General features: G+C 43.2%; 1 protein-coding gene across 1 annotated transcript in view; it reads left to right on the top strand.

Annotated features, from left to right (window-relative positions):
- LOC129863861 (breakpoint cluster region protein-like) overlaps positions 1-21,810 on the top strand; it is a 139,932-nt gene that overhangs the window by 27,560 nt on the left and 90,562 nt on the right. The gene's annotated exons all lie outside the window — the stretch shown is intronic.

Here is a 21,810-nt window from a genome sequence, read left to right as displayed (position 1 = left end):
AGGACTTTGCCTTGGTTATGGTTTGTTTGTTTGTCAATTAAGGTGTGCAGGGTGAATATGCTGTCTGTCGTGCGATAATTTGGTTAAAAGCCAATTTGACATTTGCTCAGTAAATTGTTTTCACTGAGGAAATGTATGAGTCTGCTGTTAATGATAATTCAGAGGATTTTCCCAAGTTTGCTTTTGACGCATATCCCACGGTAGTTATTGGGGTCGCATTTGTCTCCACTTTTGTGGATTGGGGTGATCAGTCTTTGGTTCCAAATATTGGGGGAGATGTTAAAGAGTTTAAGTATAGCCAATTGTAATTTGTGGTCTATATATTTTATAATTAAGCAATAAGGCACGAGGAGGTGTGGAATATGGCCCAATATACCACGGCTAAAGGTTGTTCTTATACTCCGCGTTGCGTTGTGCATATCACAAACTCCCGAGGTGCCTTAATGCTATTTAATAACTGGTTACCATCGTAATTAGAGCAGTAAAAATAAATGTTTTGTCATACACGTGGTATATGGTCTGATATACGAGGGCTGTCAGCCAATAAGCATTCAGAGCTCAAACCACTCGGTTTATATTTTCATTTAGTATACCATCAACACCACAGGCCTTTTTGTGCTGGAAGGTTTGTATTTTATCCTGTAGGTCATTCAATGTAATTGGAGAATCCAGTGGGTTCTGGTAATCTTTAATCGTTTTTTTATTTTTTTTATTTTTTTTACTAAGATTTATATTTGATTATGTATATGTTTTTGCTGTTTGTACTTTGTTAAAGAGAGAACTGGTTTATCCACAAATCTCCATTTTGGATAGTTAACACTGTTGTTGTTTGTTTATTGTGTTCCAATTTTCCCAGAAGTGGTTAGATTATATGGAATCTGTAATTACATTGAGCTGATTTCTGACGTGCTGTTCATTCTTTTTCCGTAGTGTTTTTCTGTATTGTTTTAGTGATTCACCATAGTATCTATGTTTTTGGTTGGATAGGTTTCTCAATTTCTTTCTTAGATTTTTACATTCTTCATCTAACCATTTGTCATTGTTGTTCATTTTCTTAGGTTGGAAGCTGAGAGGTCAAATATACTGTTTAGGTTTTCTATTGTAAATTTAGAACTTCACTTTTACAGTGACACTTTTTGTCCAGAAAGTTGTCTAAAAGGGATTGAATTTGTTGTTGCCTAATTGTTTTTTGGTAGGTTTCTACACTACACTCCTTCCATATTAATTGTTTTTTTTAAACCTTTTTTTAACTAGGCAAGCCAGTTAAGAACAAATTCTTATTTACAATGACGGCCTACCGGGGAACAGTGGGTTAACTGCCTTGTTCAGGGGCAGAACAACAGATTTTTACCTTATCAGCTCGGGGATTTCGATCCAGCAGCCTTTTAGTTACTGGCCCAACGCTAACCGCTAGGCTACCTGCCGCCCCATATATAGCATTTCTTAATATAATGCAGTTCTAATGCAGAAGAGGCATAGGTCTGATCTGGGGGACCTATGTAGGGTGCGGCCGGGGTTTGTTTGGGGGGGGAGTCTCAGCTGGTTGGGGTGGGGATGTGGCTGGTGATGCTGTGGTCTGGGTGTAGGTCCTCTTGGCATGGGTTCTCTCAGTGCAGGTCCTTCGGGAGAGGGTCTCGCAGGTTTGGGAGAGTGTCTCACTGGTCTGGGCGGGGTGTCCGTTGAGCTCTTGCTCCTGTGTGAGGTGCTGGGGCTGTGGTTGAGGGTGACGTCCTTCAGGGTCCTGGCAAAAGTTGGGACTGCTGCCTTTTTCATGATGGCGCCGACGGAGATGGCAGCATCGCGGCTAGCTCTTAAGCATCTCTGCAGTATTTTTTTGTTAATGTACTATTTTTTACGTTATTAGCTCAGGAAATGTTTTGTGTCTTTACATACAGCCGGGAAGAACTATTGGATATTAGAGCGGCGGTAACCAGAACTACCAGCATTATGACCAGAAATCAAATCAAATCAAATTTTATTGGTCACATACACATGGTTAGCAGATAATGTAACAATTTCCCAACAACTACCTAATACACATAAATCTAAAGGGGTGAATGTACATATAAATATATGGATTATATGTACATATAAATATATGGATGAGCGATGGCCGAGCGGCATAGGCAAGGTGTAATAGATGGTATAAAATACAGTATATACATGTGAAATTAGTAATGTAAGATATGTAAACATTATTAAAGTGGCATTATTTAAAGTGGCATTGTTTAAAGTGACTAGTGATCCATTTATTAAAGTGGCCAGTGATTGGGTCTCAATGTAGGCAGCAGCCTCTCTGAGTTAGTGATTGCTGTTTAACAGTCTGATGACCTTGAGATAGAAGCTGTTTTTTCAGTCTCAGTCCCAGCTTTGATGCACCTTTACTGACTTCGCCTTCTGGATGGTAGTGGTGTGAACAGGCAGTGGCTCGGGTGGTTGTTGTCCTTGATGATCTTTTTGTCCTTCCTGTGACATCAGGTGCTGTAGGTGTCATGGAGGGCAGGTAGTTTGCCTCCGGTGATGTGTTGTGCAGACCGCACCACCCTCTGGAGAGCCTTGCAGTTGAGGGCGGTGCAGTTGCCGTACCAGGCTGTGATACAGCTCGACAAGATGCTCTCGATTGTGCATCTGTAAAAGTTTGTCAGGGTTTTGGGTGACAAGCCACATTTCTTCAGCGTCCTGAGGTTTAAGAGGCACTGTTGCGCCTTCATCACACTGTCTGTGGGTGGAACATTTCAGTTTGTCTGTGACGTGTACGCCGAGGAACTGAAAACTTGCCACGTTCTCCACTGCTGTCCCTTCGATTAGGATAGGGGAGTTCTCCCTCTGCTGTTTCCTGAAGTCCTTTGTTTTGTTGACGTTGAGTGAGAGGTTGTTTTTCTGACACCACACTCCGAGTGCCCTCACCTCCTCCCTGTACGCTGTCTCGTCGTTGTTGGTAATCAAGCCCACTACTGTTGTGTTGTCTCCAAACCTGATGATTGAGTTGGCTCTCTTTTTTTTCACCTTTATTATTTATTTATTATTGATTTAACCTGTATTTAACCAGGTAGGCTAGTTGAGAACAAGTTCTCATTTACAACTGAGACCTGGTCAAGATAAAATTAAGCAGTGCGACACAAACAACAACGCAGAGTTACACATGGAATAAACGAACATGCAGTCAATAATACAATAGAAAAGGGTGTGCAAATGAGGTAGGATAAGGGAGGTAAGGCAATAAATAGGCCATAGTGGCGAAATAATTATAATATAGCAATTAAACACTGGAGTGATAGGTGTGCAGAAGATGAGTGTGCAAGTAGAGATACTGGGGTGCAAAGGAGCAAAATAAATCAAATAAATAACAGTATGGGGGATGAGGTAGTTGGATGGGCTATTTACAGATGGGCTATGTACAGGTGCAGTGATCTGTGAGCTGCTCTGACAGCTGGTGCTTAAAGTTAGTGAGGAAGATATGAGTCTCCAACTTCAGGGATTTTTGCAGTTGGTCCAGTCTTTGGCAGCAGAGAACTGGAAGGAAAGGCGGCCAAAGGAGGAATTGGCTTTGGGGGTGACCAGTGAGATACACCTGCTGGAGCGCGTGCTACGGGTGGGTGCTGCTATGGTGACCAGTGAGCTGAGATAAGGCACGGCTTTACCTAGCCATGACTTATAGATGACCTGGAGCCAGTGGGTTTGGCGACGAGTATGAAGCGAGGGCCAGCCAACGAGAGCATACAGGTTGCAGTGGTGGGTAGTATATGGGGCTTTGGTGACAAAACAGATGACACTGTGATAGACTACATCCAATTTGCTGAGTAGAGTGTTGGAGGCTATTATGTTAATGACATTGCCGAAGTCAAGGATCGCTAGTATAGTCAGTTTTACGAGGGCATGTTTGGCAGGATGAGTGAAGGATGCATTGTTGCGAAATAGGAAGTCGATTTTAGTTTTAATTTTGGATTGGAGATGCTTAATGTGAGTCTGGAAGGAGAGTTTACAGTCTAACCAGACACCTAGGTATGTGTAGTTGTCTACATATTCTAAGTCAGAACCGTCCAGAGTGCTGGACGTGCGGGCAGTTGTGGGCAGCGATTGGTTGAAGAGCATGCATTTAGTTTTACTTGCATTTAAGAGCAGTCGGAGGCCACGGAAGGAGAATTGTATGGAATTGAAGCTCGCCTGGAGTTTAGTTAGCACAGTGTCCAAAGAAGGGCCAGAAGTATACAAAATGGTGTAGTCTGCGTAGAGGTAGATCAGAGAATCACCAGCAGCAAGAGCGACATCATTGATGTATACAGAGAAAAGAGTCGGCCCAAGAATTGAACCCTGTGGCACCCCCATAGAGACTGCCAGAGGTCCGGACAACAGGCCCTCCGATTTGACACTGAACTATGTCTGAGAAATAGTTGGTGAACCAGGTGAGGCAGTCATTAGAGAAACCAAGGTTGTTGAGTCTGCTGATAAGAATGTGGTGATTGACAGTCGAAAGCCTTGGCCAGGTCGATGAATACAGCTGCACGGTATTGTCTCTTATCGATGGCAGTTATGATATTGTTTAGGACCTTGAGCGTGGCTGAGGTGCACCGATGACCAGCTCGGAAACCAGATTGCATAGTGGAGAAGGTACGGTTGGGTTCGAAATGGTCGGTGATCTGTTTGTTAACTTGGCTTTTGAAGACCTTAGAAAGGCAGGGTAGGATAGATATAGGTCTGTAGCAGTTTGGGTCTAGGGTGTCTCCCCCTTTGAAGAGGGGGATGACCGCAGCAGCCTTCCAATCTTTGGGGATCTCAGACGATATGAAAGAGAGGTTGAACAGGCTAGTAATAGGGGTTGCAACAATTTCGAAGGATAATTTTAGAAAGAGAGGGTCCATATTGTCTAGCCCGGCTGATTTGTAGGGGTCCAGATTTTGCAGCTCTTTCACAACGGCTATCTGGATTTGGGTGAAAGAGAAATGGTGGGGGCTTGGGCAAGTTGCTGTGGGGGATGCAGGGTTGTTGACCGGGGTAGGGGTAGCCAGGTGGAAAGCAAGGCCAGCCGTAGAAAAATGCTTATTGAAATTCTCAATTATCATGGATTCATCGGTGGTGACAGTGTTTCCTAGCCTCAGTGCAGTGGGCAGCTGGGAGGAGGTGTCCTTATTCTCCATGGACTTGACAGTGTCCCAAAACTTTTTGGAGTTTGTACTACAGGATGCAAATTTCTGTTTGAAAAAGCTAGCCTTTGCTTTCCTAACTGCCTGTGTATATTGGTTCCTAAATTCCCTGAAAAGTTGCATATTGCGGGGGCTATTCGATGCTAATGCAGTACGCCACAGGATGTTTTTGTGCTGGTCAAGGGAAGTCAGGTCTGGAGTGAACCAAGGGCTAAATCTGTTCCTTGTTCTACATTTTTTTGAATGGGGCATGCTTATTTAAGATGGTGAGGAAAGCACTATTAAAGAATAACCAGGCATCCTCTACTGTCGGAATGAGGTCAATATCCTTCCAGGATACCCGGGCCAGGTCGATTAGAAAGGCCTGCTCGCTGAAGTGTTTTAGGGAGCGTTTGACAGTGATGAGGGGTGGTCATTTGACCGCAGACCCATTACGGACACAGGCAATGAGGCAGTGATCGCTGATATCCTGGTTGAAGACAGCAGAGATGTATTTGGAGGGCAGGTTGGTTAGGATGATATCTATGAGGGTGCCCGTGTTTACGGATTTGGGGTTGTACCTGGTAGGTTCATTGATAATTTGTGTGGGATTGAGGGCATCAAGCTTAGATTGTAGGATGGCCGGTGTATTAGGCATGTCCCAGGTTAGGTCACCTAACAGCACGAGCTCAGAAGATAGATGGGGGGCAATCAATTCACATATAGTGTCCAGGGCATAGCTGGGGGCAGAAGGTGGTCTATAGCAAGCGGCAACGGTGAGAGACTTGTTTCTGGAAAGGTGGATTTTTAAAAGTAGAAGCTCAAATTGTTTGGGCACAGACCTGGATAGTAAGACAGAACTCTGCAGGCTATCTCTGCAGTAGATTGCAACTCCGCCCCCTTTGGCAGTTCTATCTTGTCGGAAAATTATATAGTTAGGGATGGAAATTTCAGGGTTTTTGGTAGTCCTCCTAAGCCAGGATTCAGACATGGCTAGGACATCCGGGTTGGCAGAGTGTGCTAAAGTAGTGAATAAAACAAACTTAGGGAGGAGGCTTCTAATGTTAACATGCATGAAACCAAGGCTTTTACTGTTACAGAAGTCAACAAATGAGAGCGCCTGGGGAATGGGAGTGGAGCTAGGCACTGCAGGGCCTGGGTTAACCTCTACGTCACCAGAGGAACAGAGGAGGAGTAGGATAAGGGTACGGCTAAAGGCTATAAGAAGTGGTTTTCTAGTACGTTCAGAACAGAGAGTAAAAGGAGCAGGTTTCTGGGCACGATAGAATAGATTCAAGGCATAATGTACAGACAAAGGTATGGTAGGATGTGAATACAGTGGAGGTAAACCTATGCATTGAGTGACGATGAGAGAGATATTGTCTCTAGAAACATCATTTAAACCAGGTGAGGTCACCGCATGCGTTGGAGGTGGAGATATACTGTCTTGAGATATACTGTCTGACTCTATAAAGCCAGTTGGGTTCTCAGTACATCGCGGCGACAGGAACAAACATCTCTCCGGGAAGCGGAAGGGTGGAGGTATATGTTTTATGATTAACTACTTATGATGTAACTGTGATAACATACAGGAACAAGTCCTTCTGTTCACCTGACCTAGAATATCTCACAATAAAATGCCGACCTACTATCTACCGAGAGAATTTTCATCATTAATAGCCACAGCTGTCTATATCCCCCCCAACTGGATACCACGACGGCCCTCAAAGAATTTCACTGGACTTTTTACAAATTGGATACCACATATCCTGAGGCTTATTTTATTGTAGCTCGGGATTTTACAAAGCAAATTTGATGAAAAGGCTCCCAAAATTCTATCAACATTTAGATTTTTGTACTCGCGCTGCTAAAACCCTGGACCATTGCTATACTACCATCCAGGATGCATATAAGGCCCTCCCCTGCCCTCCATTTGGCAAATCGGACCACGACTCCATCTTGCTCCTCCCCTCCTATAGGCAGACACTCAAACAGGAAGCACCCGTGGTGAGGACTATTCAACGCTGGTTTGACCAATCGGAATCCACGCTTCAAGATTGTTTTGATCACATGGACTGGGATATGTTCAGAGTAGTTTCAGAAAATACTATCGACACATATACCAATACGGTGAATGAGTTTATCAGGAAGTGCATAAGAGATGTTGTACCCACTGTGACTATTAAAACCTACCCCAACCAGAAACCGTGGATAGATGGGAGCATTCGCGCAAAACTGAAAGCGCAAACCACCGCATTTAACAAGGGCATTAGGCGACTCCAGGATGCTGGCCTTCTAGGCAAAGTTGCAATGAAAAAGCCATATCTCTGTCCAGTGTCTGTGTTATTTTACTCGTCGCCAAACCCACTGGCTCCAGGTCATCTACTAGACCCTGCTAGGTAAAGTCCCCCTTATCTCAGCTCACTGGTCACCATAGCAGCACCCACCCGTAGCACGCGCTCCAGCAGGTATATCTCACTGGTCACCCCCAAAGCCCATTCCTCCTTTGGCCGCCTCTCTTTCCAGTTCTCTGCTGCCAATAACTGGAATGAACTACAAAAAAAAAGAATCTCTGAACCTGGAAACACTTATCCCCCTCACTAGCTTTAAGCACCAGCTGTCAGAGCAGCTCACAGATTACTGCACCTGTACATAGCCCATCTATAATTTAGCCCAAACAACTACCTCTTCCCCTACTGTATTTATTTATTTCTTTATTTAGCTCCTTTGCATCCCATTATTTCTATTTCTACTTTGCACATTCTTCCACTGTAAATCTACCATTCCAGTGTTTTACTTGCTATATTGTATTTACTTCGCCACCATGGCCTTTTTTGCCTTTACCTCCCTTATCTCACCATTTGCCCACATTGTATATCGACTTATTTTTCTACTGTATTATTGACTGTATGTTTGTTTTACTCCATGTGTCACTAACTCTGTGTTGTTTATATGTGTCAAACTGCTTTGCTTTATCTTGGCCAGGTCGCAGTTGTAAATGAGAACTTGTTCTCAACTTGCCTACCTGGTTAAATAAAAAATAAAAAAATAACGTGGCTAATAGGCTAGCGTATCTATTTATGTAGCAAGCTAAAAACACGGAGCCTGACATTAGCTAGATAGCTGCCTAGCTAGCTGCTGGGAGGATGTCATGCCATTGGAGGAGTTGGTGAATGACTGACTTTTTCCCCTCATATTGTTTTTCCAGTGGCTATGAACAGCTAGAGATGCTGGTGTCATTTGGTTAGCTAACAAGAACTTGAACGACAGTTAGCATATCTCTTGCGTTCGCAAATTCACTCTGGGTATCTACTCCAATTTCAGAGCACTCTCATCTGAGTGTGCCAGAGCACAGAACAATTGATGAATTTACGAATGCACAACACCTGCTGAATATGACCGGTGTCAGTAAACGTAAGCAAAAAAAGTAATAGTTAGTCAAGAACGCTCTAGATAACATGTAAACAGCCTAGCCAGCTCTGCTACGACGAGTACAATGGTCAGAATGAGGTGTTCTCTCATTTGTGTCTGGAAGAAACTAGCTAGCAAGCTGGCCAACTTTAGCCAGTTAGCTTGGATGCTTGGTTGGGACAAGCATGCATTGGCAGACAAGCTGCAGAAGGACGAGGAGGCTACAATTCCCCATCATTTATCAGTGCAATTTTGACGGCCAACTAGCTGAAAAAGTTTGAGAGGGTTTATCTAATGTTCCTTCGTTAGATTTTAGATTATCTTGCTTCCAAATGTAAGAGGACTCCCGTGGTGTTTACATGAAAACACACACGCCTGAAAACATACTGTCCAGTTCAAAGTGAATGATGGCAGGCCCAACTGCCTGAAAACACACAGTCCAGTTCAAAGGGAATGATGGCAGGACCAACTGCCTGTAAACACACAGTCCAGTTCAAAGTGAATGATGGCAGGCCCTGCTGCCTGTAAACACACAGTCCAGTTCATAGTGAATGATGACAGGCCCTACTGCCTGTAAACACACAGTCCAGTTCAAAGGGAATGATGGCAGGACCAACTGCCTGTAAACACACAGTCCAGTTCAAAGTGAATGATGGCAGGCCCTGCTGCCTGTAAACACACAGTCCAGTTCAAAGTGAATGATGGCAGGACCAACTACCTGTAAACACACAGTCCAGTTCAAAGTGAATGATGGCAGTCCCTACTGCCTGTAAACACACAGTCCATTTCATAGTGAATGATGGCAGTCCCAACTGCCTGTAAACACACAGTCCAGTTCATAGTGAATGATGGAAGTGCCAACTGCCTGTAAACACACAGTCCAGTTCAAAGTGAATGATGACAGGCCCAACTGCCTGTAAACACACAGTCCAGTTCATAGTGAATGATGGCAGGCCCTACTGCCTGTAAACACACAGTCCAGTTCAAAGTGAATGATGGCAGTCCCTACTGCCTGTAAACACACAGTCCAGTTCAAAGTGAATGATGGCAGGCCCAACTGGCTGTAAACACACAGTCCAGTTCAAAGTAAATGATGGCAGTCCCAACTGCCTGTAAACACACAGTCCAGTTCAAAGTGAATGATGGAAGGCCCGTATGGCAAATGACCTGTTTGTATAAAGGTCTACTGTAGCTCTGATTGGCTATAGCGCACCGGTCTGTGTAGACTCCGGTCCTGGACAAGACAGATGGTTTTATTTACTGCAGTATCTATTAATTGTCCAAATGCACAGCCGCTTTCCCACTCTATAATGCTATAGAATTTTCACAAATGCCTTGGTATACGTAATTCCTAAACATTCTAAGAATTTATGAAAACGTGAAAATGACCATATCTAAGTGGTCGCTTGTTAGAAAATGTTTTTAAAAAGTGTCATACTCTTCCAGGGGGGTTTATATAAACAGATTTCTATAAGATTTCATGTTGCTAAAATGCTTTCAGTTCCATTTTAAATGCAACAATGTTTCACAGACATAAGTTATTTTCAAAGAGATGGCTGACAACAGCAAGCACTCTGCAATAAAAAACACAGTTCCACTCACCAGATGATGATCATTTGAAGTTATTCTTGAAAAGGGAGAAGCTAACAAATTAGCAACAATGTCCTCTTTGATAACACCTGCTGCAGCCGCTGCAAACTAGCCAACAACAAAAGCTAGCTAGCTAGACCGTGGGAAAACTACTGCTCACTATTGCGCAGTGACCTGTCGGCCTTCTCTGAAAGCGTAGGAAGCCCATTGTTCCCCACTGTGTTTGGGTAAGTAATAATTTGTAGAGTGGCTCTATTTTCCCTCAGAATGTATTTTTTCATTATTTTGAATGTCTAAAGAATCCACATGTTTTGAAATACGAACACAGAAATACTGGACATTTTGAATTCTTATTACGGTGGTTATTTACAAAATTAAAATAATGGCCTTGAATTGGACTCATTGGACTCATTGGACATTTTTCTGGTCTTGGTCTTGACTCGGTCTCGGACCCCTTGTCCCCCTGCCAGTCTCGGTCTTGACTTGGTCTCGAACCCCTTGTCCCCCTGCCAGTCTCGGTCTTGACTTGGTCTCGGACTCCTTGTCCCCCTGCCAGTCTCGGTCTTGACTTGGTCTCGGACCCTTTGTCCCCCTGCCAGTCTCGGTCTTGACTTGGTCTCGGACCCCTTGTCCCCCTGCCAGTCTCGGTCTTGACTTGGTCTCGGACCCCTTGTCCCCCTGCCAGTCTCGGTCTTGACTCGGTCTCGGACCCCTTGTCCCCCTGCCAGTCTCGGTCTTGACTTGGTCTCGGACCCCTTGTCCCCCTGCCAGTCTCGGTCTTGACTTGGTCTCGGACTCCTTGTCCCCCTGCCAGTCTCGGTCTTGACTTGGTCTCGGACCCCTTGTCCCCCTGCCAGACTCGGTCTTGACTTGGTCTCGCCTCCCCCTCCGTTCTTGGTGTTGACTCGGAATACGTTTTTTCCGGTCTTGGCCTTGAATTGGTCTGGCTTTAGGTGGTCTCGAACACAGCACTGGCCTAAGCGCAAGCTCTATCCAGATCTAGGACCGGCACACTAGTAAGACACCTTTGGTTTCGAGGTGATTGTGTTGATGTAATCGATCTTCAGTTGAACATTGTCATTATACTCCATTATCTCCCACTGCTCTCTCTCTCTCTCTATCACTTCTTTAGTTTAGCATATATTCACATGTCATTGTCAAGGCACCTCTCCTTAATTTGGCTCGAGTTAATAGACTAGAAATGGCTTAGCTCAAGGCAGAGCAGCAGAACAGTGGCTGGGAGAGATAGATAGCCAGCTAGCTGTGTTTCCTTTGTACTTCTCCAAGGACAGACACAGTTAGATATGTTCTGTTAGCTATACTCTTCTCTCCATACAGCACATTCCTCTCTGTCCCTTACACACACACACACACACACACACACACACACAGTCTATCCCCGAGGGGGAGGCACAGGGACCGGTCATCCATTATTGACGCTGGAGCCCACTTCTCTCAAAAGCAGAAAGTGGCCTGACAGCTGTGGCTAATGCTGTGTTCACGTGCTAGTCGGAAGTAGGAAACACAGACATTTCCGACTTGCTTACTGGTTGACTGCGGCACCTGTATAACTACAAGTAGTTAGCAAGTCGGAAATTTTGGAGTTTCCCAGTTCCGACTAGTGCATGATCGTAAGTAGTTATGAACGACTTAAAAGAGATGGTGGTGGTGCTATGCTTGAATGAGACTCAAGGGACTTAATCAATCATGTGACAGATTGGCTGTGGCTTGTGAAATGGCTCTCTATCTAGTAGTGGATGGAAGTGCTTTTAAGGGAAGGTTCACACATTTTGAATGTTATATTGTTTTGAGTGATGTTCTATCGATTTCCTGGGTCATTTCATGTTTTCATGTGAATCTGAGTTAATGGCGTTCAAGCAGGCTTAAATCTGGCTGGTATGACGTAGCACTGTGATAAAGTTGCTCTCACTACACTGGAAATTAATAGGAGTATGATTTTAGATAGCGAAAACGTCTATCGTACATGTCAGATTTCAATACTGGCCGATGTCATAACTCGGAAGGATGTCTTCTCTCCAATTAGCCATTGATCATATTTTTGCCATATTCCTACCTGGAGAAATGTGTAATTTAACAGATGGTTTTGTCTGCCTCTTTAGCCCAGGGTGCATTGCATGGTGCCGTTGCCAGAGATATTTTAGAAAGGAGATAGGAATCCAATGAATGAAGGAACGTATAACACCCTACCCAGCAAGACTGTTGACCAATCGCGTTCACGTTTTCAAACGGTTGCTAAGCTAATCGTCACGCAATCCCTTCTCAAAGTCAGTGTATGTGCCGAGAAACGTGCCTATTTTCCTCAAAAGTACGTAATGTCATGATTCCAAAGCCCTACGATATTACAGATGGCAAGTTAATTATTTCACATATCAGAAAAGATTTGTAATATTTTACTTCTTGTTGACGAAATTCGTGCTAATGTTGTTTTTTTGAGCTAGCGCCCAATAGACTCCCATTCGCTCCTTGTCCCAGAATTGCCCAGAATGCACCGCACGGCCCGTTGACGTACAAGGGCAATGTTTCCCATCTCCTCAAAAGTATATCTGCTGTTGCAAATGTCAGACTCCACTCTGTGAGCAACATCGACCTGCAGGTTGAACATGGTGAGATTGTAGACTCCTGAATTGATAGTGCAGTTTGTTTAGGCAATTTTACAGCTAACAAGCTACTTTACATGCAGATATTACGTTTGGTAATATTATGTGTAGCAATGTTTGCCTGCTAGCTAGCTAGCCAGCCAGCCAGCAAGTTCATAGAGAGAGCATTGCATTGTAGATTCTGTAGTTGACTTGAGCCTGCAACCTTATTATAACGCCAAAATGAGAAATCACCCCCCCCCCCCAAACAAATCCTCACATATTTGTGTTCTTTAACACTGGAAATGAAAGGAATGAGTTGTTTTGGGTGTATTTTTTCTTTAAGTCTGATGAGAAATGCCCACTCCCCGCAGTGGTACAGGATGCTACATGGAGTGTTCTGATTGGATGTCAGGGACAAACAGCAGTACCCTACAGTGTCATGATTTGGCCTTTTCTGTTCCCCACCACCATCCCTCTCCTCGCCCTCTGCCTTTCTTACCCCTGCAGTGGGTTGGAGTTTCGCCAGCCCAGAGCAACAGGTGTCTGTTACAATACCACCAAGGAATCCGTTTCACAAAAAAATTCTCAAAAAATTTCGCGAAATAATGTTTTTTAGCCTATTCATTGATGCAAATACCAGTCGGTGGAAATACGTTTAATCGGTCATGCTTATTGGTCTATAGGTTCATTTGCATAATTTAGTGGAATTAAATTGGCGCGTATGTATAGTCATTATGTATTGTATTTATCACACGCGCACAGCATACAGATACAAAGCCTTTGAGCGGATAATCTGAGAGATCTGCTGCTACAGCTACTCAAACAGCTCATGTTTCACTGCTGGAGGGAAACATGTCATTTTATAAGCTCAATCATTGTGCAACAATTCTAAATTTAATCGCGTGTTAAACCAGTTTTGATGGCCACATTTAAATATAGCTACTATTTTTATTTCTCAATTGGTAATTGAAGTGTACTTCCCATTTGCCATTTAAATGCATAGTTAATGGAAGGCAGTGCCTTCAGTGCGTTCCACACCACTTTGCAATGAGCTGGAGGCAGTATGCATTTTGAAAACATATAGCTACTTAATTGTTTGAAACCTGAAAGTTTTACTACATAATAATGAGGCATGTTTTACCTTGCTTCAAAGTAGCCTAGGCAAAATCCAACCATATCCGTGGAGGCAATTATTTTATAATGACTTTTATATGCCATTGAAACCAGGAGCCTATTTCTCACGGGTTCTATTGGTTTTCCAATAAACTATTTTTAATTGTCCAGTAGCCAAAGGCAAAATCCTAGTCATATTAGCAACCCATGATAGTTGTTGCATCTTTAGATCTCCCCTCTTTCTAAACATCTCTGTCACATCAAGCCACTTGCATGCGTGCAAGTAGCCTACTGCCTTGTGTGCAGAATAATGCGCTTATAATGTGAAGAAATAATACTTTATCAAATTTTAAGCTAAAACTGTACCAGAGTCTGTTTGGAATTGGCTAATTCTTTCTCGACAAGCTGACCAATAGAATAGGTCATCTTTTCTACTATGGGGGATAGTAGACTGACATATGCTAGTGATTTTGCTGTTCGTTACTCGTCTTGTTGGCTGAGGAAAAGTAAATGTGGACAGTTATTCTAAAATCTTCAAAGTGCGGATCGGAATTCAGTAAGAATGACGCACGTCTTTGCATCCTCGCCTTACATATTCTGTTAAGATGAATTACCATAATCTAAACGTGATTTCTGTCATTCTGAGCACCATAGGTCTGTTAAATTTCTCAAATGTCTGGTAAATTAAAATGCTGCCAAAATGTCCGGCGCCACATTTTCCTAATAGAAACACTGACACACACACACACACACACACACACACACACACACACACACACACACACACACACACACACACACACACACACACACACACACACACACACACACACACACACACACACACACACACACACACACACACATCCCTCTCAACTCCTATATCCCCATTAGGCTCTAGTCCCAGACATTCCCTATTACCCCAGGATACCCTCTTACACATTCATCTATTCCAGTGGTTCCCAAACTGTGGCGTGTAAGGGGACAAAAACATATATATACAGAACCAGTCAAAAGTTTGGACACACTTACTCATTCCAGGGTTTTTCTTTATTTTTTACTATTTTCTACATTGTAGAATAATATTGAAGACATCAAAACTATGAAATAACACATAGAATCATGTAGTAACCAAAAAAGTGTTAAACAAATCTAAATATATTTTATATTTCAGATTCTTCAAAGTAGCCACCCTTTGCCTTGATGACAGCTTTGCACACACATTTGGACTCATCAGACCAAAGGACAGATTTCCACCGGTCTAATGTCCAGTACTCGTGTTTCTTGGCAAAAGCATCTTCTTATTGGTGTCCTTTAGTAGTGGTTACTTTGCAGCTATTCGACCATGAAGGCCTGATTCTGTCACGTCTGCTCCCGCTCTCTCTCTCTCTCTGGCACTCGAGGTCGCCAGGCTTCTCATCATTACACACACCTGTCACCATCGTTACGCGCATCAGCGCTTCATCGGACTCACCTGGACTCCATCACGTTATGAATTACCTTCCCTATATCTGTCACTTCCTCAGTTTCTTTCCCGAGCCAGCATTAATGTCGTTATGTGTCCGTTGTCCAGACGCTGTTCGTGTTTTGTTTCCTGTCTGTTTATTCATTAAATATTCACTCCCTGCACTTGCTTGTTGTCTCCCAGCATCTGTCCTTACAGATTCATGCTGTCTTCTCTGAACAGTTGATGTTGAGATGTGTCTGTTACTTGAATTCTGTGAAGCATTTATTTGGGCAGCAATCTGAGGTGCAGTTAACTCTAATGAACGTATCCACTGCAGCAGAGGTAACTCTGGGTCTTCCTTTCCTGTGGCAGTTCTCATGAGAGCCAGTTTCATCATAGCGTTTGATGGTTTTTGCTACTGCATTGAAAGACACTTTCAAAGTTCTTGAAATTTTCTGGATTGACTGACATTCATCTCTTAAAGAAATGATGGACTGTCGTTTCTCTTTCCTTATTTGAGATGTTCTTGCCATAATATGGACTTGGTCTTTTACCAAATAGGGCTATCTTCTGTATACCACCCCTACCTTGTCACAACACGATTGGCTCAAACGCATTAAGAAGGAAATGATTCCATATGTGTTATATCATAGTTAGTTTCTTTTTTTTTTGATGTCTTCACTATAATTCTACAATGTAGAAAATAGTACAAATAAAGGAAAACCCTTGAATGAGTAGGTGTGTCCAAACTTTTGACTGGTGCTGTATATCTTTTTTTTAAGGAACTCAGTCCGGCATTCAACTTACTCTTGAAATGTTTAATAGTAGAATGCACAAGGTGCATTTTTTAAATCGGGTAGTGCGTCAGCAGTTTTCCTCTTGTCGTGCCAGTCATGGCAGACCTTAGAGAGCTGTTTATAATTTGCCAGAAATGTCCAGATCAACTAGCCCATGTCAGCTAGATTGTTTTTGCAAGGTTTTTTAACCCATTGATTTTGTAATGTTTGAGTCGTTCAAATATCACATGAACACAAATGTGTAGAATTGCAGGAAATAAGCTTTAAACTTTCAAAATGTTCTCTCCGCCAACAAGAGGGGTGTGAACAGTTTGTGTCATGAACAGTGCTTGTGTCCATAGAAATAGACTTGGCAGGCAAACGCAGTGGGCATTAGGATGTTGGAAGGGGGGCCTGAGTGAAAAAGTTTGGGAACTCCTGATCTATTTTACACCCACATAATACAACACGGTAACACAAATACCCACACCTATACATTCACCCTCCTTCTGGCTCTCCCTTCTCTGTCTCTCTCTCTCTCCAGTGCTTGGTTTTTGGTTTCTCCCAGCCTCTCATATTCATAACAGTGTTATTTGACACAAGTACTCTCCCCCAGTGTGGTGTGGAATGTATTTTTGCTGATATGTGACAGGGGTGGAGGAGGGGTGCAGGGTGTTGTCTTGAAGGTAACCTTGGAGGTGTGTTGAAAGCAAAAATGACCGAGGGAAGGGCTGGTGTTTAATCTTCTCCCAGGGTCAGAGATGGATGGATGGAGATGCTTTTACTGCAGCCAGGCCCGGGTTGCATCCCAAATGGAACACTATTCCCTTTATAGTGCTCTACTTTGACCAGGGACTATATGGCTCGGGGGGAAAGTAGTGCACTATGTAAGATATAGGGTGCAATTTGGGACACATCCCCAGAGATATTATTCGTAGTAGCATATTATTGATTATTTAAGTCTCCTGTCAGATGCTTCTATAAAAGTGTCCCTTGTGCCCAGTTCCTCCTCTGAATGAGGTCATATCCTCTTAACCCTTGGTTGACCAGAGGCTGTGTGGAAGGTTTAGCATTAGCCCATCTACTTAATTGAACCTTTTGGATGCTATTGCTAGGTTTAGGTAGGGCCCTATAAAATCGGCGAAATGGAGAAAGTGGACGGAATCAAGGAATCCAGACATTAAAACAGAATTCAACAATATTCCTAAATGTATTGAACATAGTAGGGAATCAACTAAATGTATTGAACATTTATTTTACCTTTATTTAACTAGGCAAGTCAGTTAAGAACAAATTCTTATTTTCAATGATGGCCTAGGAACAGTGGGTTAACTGCCTTGTTCAGGGGCAGAACGACAGATTTTTACCTTGTCAGCTTGGGGATTTGATCTTGTAACCTTTCAGTTACTAGTCCAACGCTCTAATCACTAGGCTACGCAAGTTTATCATAAGACATGAACAGAATGCACCGGTTATTGGTACTTCCTGCAACTTTCTGAAGAGGCAACGAGACTGCCCCTGTCTGTGTGTGTGTGTGGTGCGTGGCATCTACCACTTTGTTTAGCCATTAGCGATGACGCTAGCTAACAGTCTTCCGGTAGATGGAAAGGCTTTCTTAAAAACCTTCTCAATTAAAACTACAACATGTAGGATATAATTGCATCATTTCACGTTGCTCTATGCTTACCTTGCAGATTTATATAATTATTATTTTTGTTTTGAAACTGCAGTAACTGCAGTTGACTGTGGTATTTTGGATGAAGTAATTACTGCAGTAAAAAAACGGTGTTATTTTGGATGCAGTATTTGCAGCATACTGTAGTTATACTGCACTCTAACTGCAGTTATAATGCAGTGTACTGCAGTTATACTGCACTCTGATTGCCATCTTTTTTCATAAGGGAGTGGGTATCACATTTACGGTACAGAAACACTGCTAAACAACAGCCTCTTGCTGGGTGCGCACATAAATTAAAGAGTACGTACACTCAGATTTTTCCCAGACCTCAAAATGTCTCCTGATGTGGTTTAAGTATTGTTGTGGCCTCAGCGATGGCTGAGTGGAATCTGTGTTCCATCATACAGTGAAAGAAAAACAAACAAAAAATAACACCAAAACCAATGGAAACATTTAGTGATTCACTCTAACACGATTATGCATAATGAATTGAGTTACCCGCCAAGGTAAAATGGCTTCAGTGAAAACACAATAAAGAGACTGAATGCGATTTTCCCAGCCAGATACACAGAGCCCCTTCACTACCTCGCTTCCAGGGCTACACACACCCAATGGGATAAACAGGTGTGTGTTTGTGTGTGTGTATGTCTTTGTCTTTGTGTTTGTACTGGGAGACCGGGCCCAGGGCCAAGGACTGTGTGCAGCTGTGCTGGCGACACTGCTGAATCCATAGCAGTGTCCTCTAGACTTACTTACTACCAAGGTTAGGCCTATAGAGCTCATTGACACACCACTGGTGATAGCCAAGGTTACGTCCCAAATGGCACCCTGTTCCCTATATAGTGCACTACTTCAGTGCACTAGGAAATAAGGTGCCATTTGGGACTCATATGAGACTTGTCTCCACCTCTCTGACCACGTACTATGTACCGTCTGATTCACAGAGAACTGCTAGGATATTGGTCATCTATTTCTGGTCTGGTTAGAAACCCGAAATAGCTGTTTTGTTTGCTGCGTTTTTAACAGGTTTTGTCTCCACTTGTTGACATTGATTTGCATCTCCGTTCCTGATCCAGTCTGCCCTTCCATCAGTCAAACTGTCAATCAGTCAGTCAGTCAGGCACACAATCCAGTGGTCCAGGAGTAGGCAAGCAGATGAACTGTCACTCACACACTTTTCTCTATAGATGATGTGTGCATGTGAAGGGCAGGACGGCACACACACACACACACACACACACACACACACACACACACACACACACACACACACTGATACCAATTACAAATAGTTGTTCACTCTCCTTGTTGCTGTGAAAAGAGGAACTACTAAAAAAGCTATTGTGAACCAGCCAGTGCCCTAAAATAGAGGCCATGAGAAGAGAGAAGAGCATCACAGTCAATCTGCTGTATGTAGGGTGTGAGTGGCATTCAATCACTGCAGTCTATTTCAGACAGGGGAAGTGTGGGTGGATGGTTGGAGCTCTGGTGAGTAGGGATGTGACAGTCATTGAATTTTGGATGACGGTAATTGGCCTGATAAACTTGTATTTGTTTTTTACGCATTTTATCCTCTCCTCTGCTCCTGACTGCATGCGCTGACATAGAAATAGAATGAATAGAACGGGCGCCCTCGTTCAAGTCAATGATGGCATAATTCACTTTCTTGAACTGCACTGTTGGTTAAGGGCTTGTAAGTAAGCATTTCATGGTAAGGTCTACACTTGTATTCAGCGCATGTGACAAATAAAGTTTGATTTGATAATGGGTGGACTGGCTGCTATTGCGACTGTACCCATGGAAGCAAAGCAGGAAGTAAAATATGTGAAAAGAAATGTGCTGTGATTCGTTGATTCAACTCAACCCACATTTAAAAAATTCCATTCCATTGCATGAGCCACATCAGTTAACATAATTTGAATGAACGTTCTACATTACAATGAAAATTATTGCATCACAATACCAGGAGGCAGTCATAGTTCCTCACAGAATGAAGTTTCACAGTGGCCACGCCCCTCGCCTGGGGTACGGATGTAAAAATCCCTCAAAATCAGCTGTTGGCACCCATACGAATTAGCCCCATGGTTGCATTGTTAAATCTCATTAATTCTCTTAAATGAAACCCCATGCCTGTTTTCTCATTAGCTGGGAATGTTGTTTGAAATGTCTGATACAACATACGTTGGCGATATCGTTATCAACCTACTGCATACCCCTTAAAAATATATATATTTTTGTGTACAGGGTATGCAATTCGCATGCTAACACTCATTAAAACAGACAGAATGGTTAGCATATCTAGCCATAGCTAGAATTCACTGGTTCATGTTGAGGTAACTTTTGAGTGTAATGGAGATGACTGGTGACTATGACATTAATATATACAGTGCTTTCAGAAAGTATTCAGACAACTTGACTTAATCCCCCAAAAATGTACGTTACAGCCTTATTCTAAAATGTATTAAATGTTTTTTTTTCTCTTCAATCTACACACAATACCCCATAATGACAAAGCAAAAACAGGTTTTTAGAAATATCACATATATATAAGTATTCAGACCCTTTACTCAGTACTTTGTTGAAGCACCTTTGGCAGCGATTACAGCCTCAAGTCTTCTTCGGTATGACGCCACAAGCTTGGCACACCTGTATTTGGGGAGTTTCTCCCATTATTCTCTGCAGATCCTCTCAAGGTCTGTCAGGTCGGATGGGGAGCGTTGCTGCACAGGTATTTTCAGGTCTCTCCAGAGAGTTTCGAACGGGTTCAAGTGCGAGCTCTGGCTGGCCCACTCAAGGACATTCGGAGACTTGTCCCAAAGCCATTCCTGCGTTGTCTGGGCTGTGTGCTTAGGGTCGTTGTCCTGTTGGAAGGTGAACCTTCGCCCCAGTCTGAGGTCCTGAGAGCTCTGGAGCAGGTTTTCATCAAGGATTTCTCGGTACTTTGCTCCATCCATCGTTCCTATCCTGACTAGTTTTCCGGTCCCTGCCGCTGAAAAACATCCCCACAGCATGATGCTGCCAACACCATGCTTCACCGTAGGGATTGTGCCAGGTTTCCTCCAGATGTGACGCTTGGCATTCAGGCCAAAGAGTTCAATCTTGGTTTCATCAGACCAGAGAATCTTGTTTCTCATGGTCTGAGAGTCCTTTAGGTGCCTTTTGGCAAACTCCAAGCTGGCTGTCATGTGCCTTTTACTGAGGAGTGGCTTCCGTCTGGCCACTCTACCATAAAGGCCTGATTGGTGGAGTGCTGCAGAGATGGTTGTCCTTCTGGAAGGTCCTCCCATCTCCACATAGGAACTGTGGAGCTCTGTCAGAGTGACCATCGGGTTCTTGGTCACCTCCCTGACCAAGGCCCTTCTCCCCCGATTGCTCAGTTTGGCCAGACGGCCAGCTCTAGGAAGAATCTTGGTAGTTCCAAACTTCTTCCATTTCTGAATGATGGAGGCCACTGTGTTCTCGGGGACCTTCAATGCTGCAGAATTTTTTTGGCACCCATCCCCAGATCTGTGCCTCGACACAATCCTATCTCTGAGCTCTATGGATAATTCCTTCAACCTCATGGCTTGGTTTTTGCTCTGACATGCACTGTCAACTGTGGGACCTTATATAGACAGGTGTGTGCCTTTCCAAATCATGTCCCGTCAATTGAATTTACCATAGGTGGACTCCAATCAAGTTGTAGAAACATCTCGAGGATGATCAATGGAAACAGGATGCACCTGAGCTCAATTTCGAGTCTCATAGCAAAGGGTCTGAAGACTTATGTAAATAAGGTATTTCTGTTTTACATTTTTTTTAAATTTGATAGCATTTATAAAAACCTGTGTTATTGTGTGTAGATTGAGGAAAAAAATATTATTTGGAAATAGCCACGTGATGGTTTTTTAACCTCACCTAAAATGACATACCCAAATCTAACTGCCTGTAGCTCAGGACCTGAAGCAAGGATATGCATATTCTTGATACCATTTGAAAGGAAACGCGTTGAACACTGGATGATGCTTTAACATGACCCCTAGTTTAACTTGCTATATCAGTAAGTGGCTGAATTAATAAGGTGACGGGACATCAT

Source organism: Salvelinus fontinalis, chromosome 10 (assembly GCF_029448725.1).
Source record: "Salvelinus fontinalis isolate EN_2023a chromosome 10, ASM2944872v1, whole genome shotgun sequence".
Classification (NCBI taxonomy): domain Eukaryota; kingdom Metazoa; phylum Chordata; class Actinopteri; order Salmoniformes; family Salmonidae; genus Salvelinus; species Salvelinus fontinalis.
The sequence above is the reverse complement of the archived record's forward strand: the minus strand, read 5'-3'. Positions and strand labels throughout refer to the sequence as shown.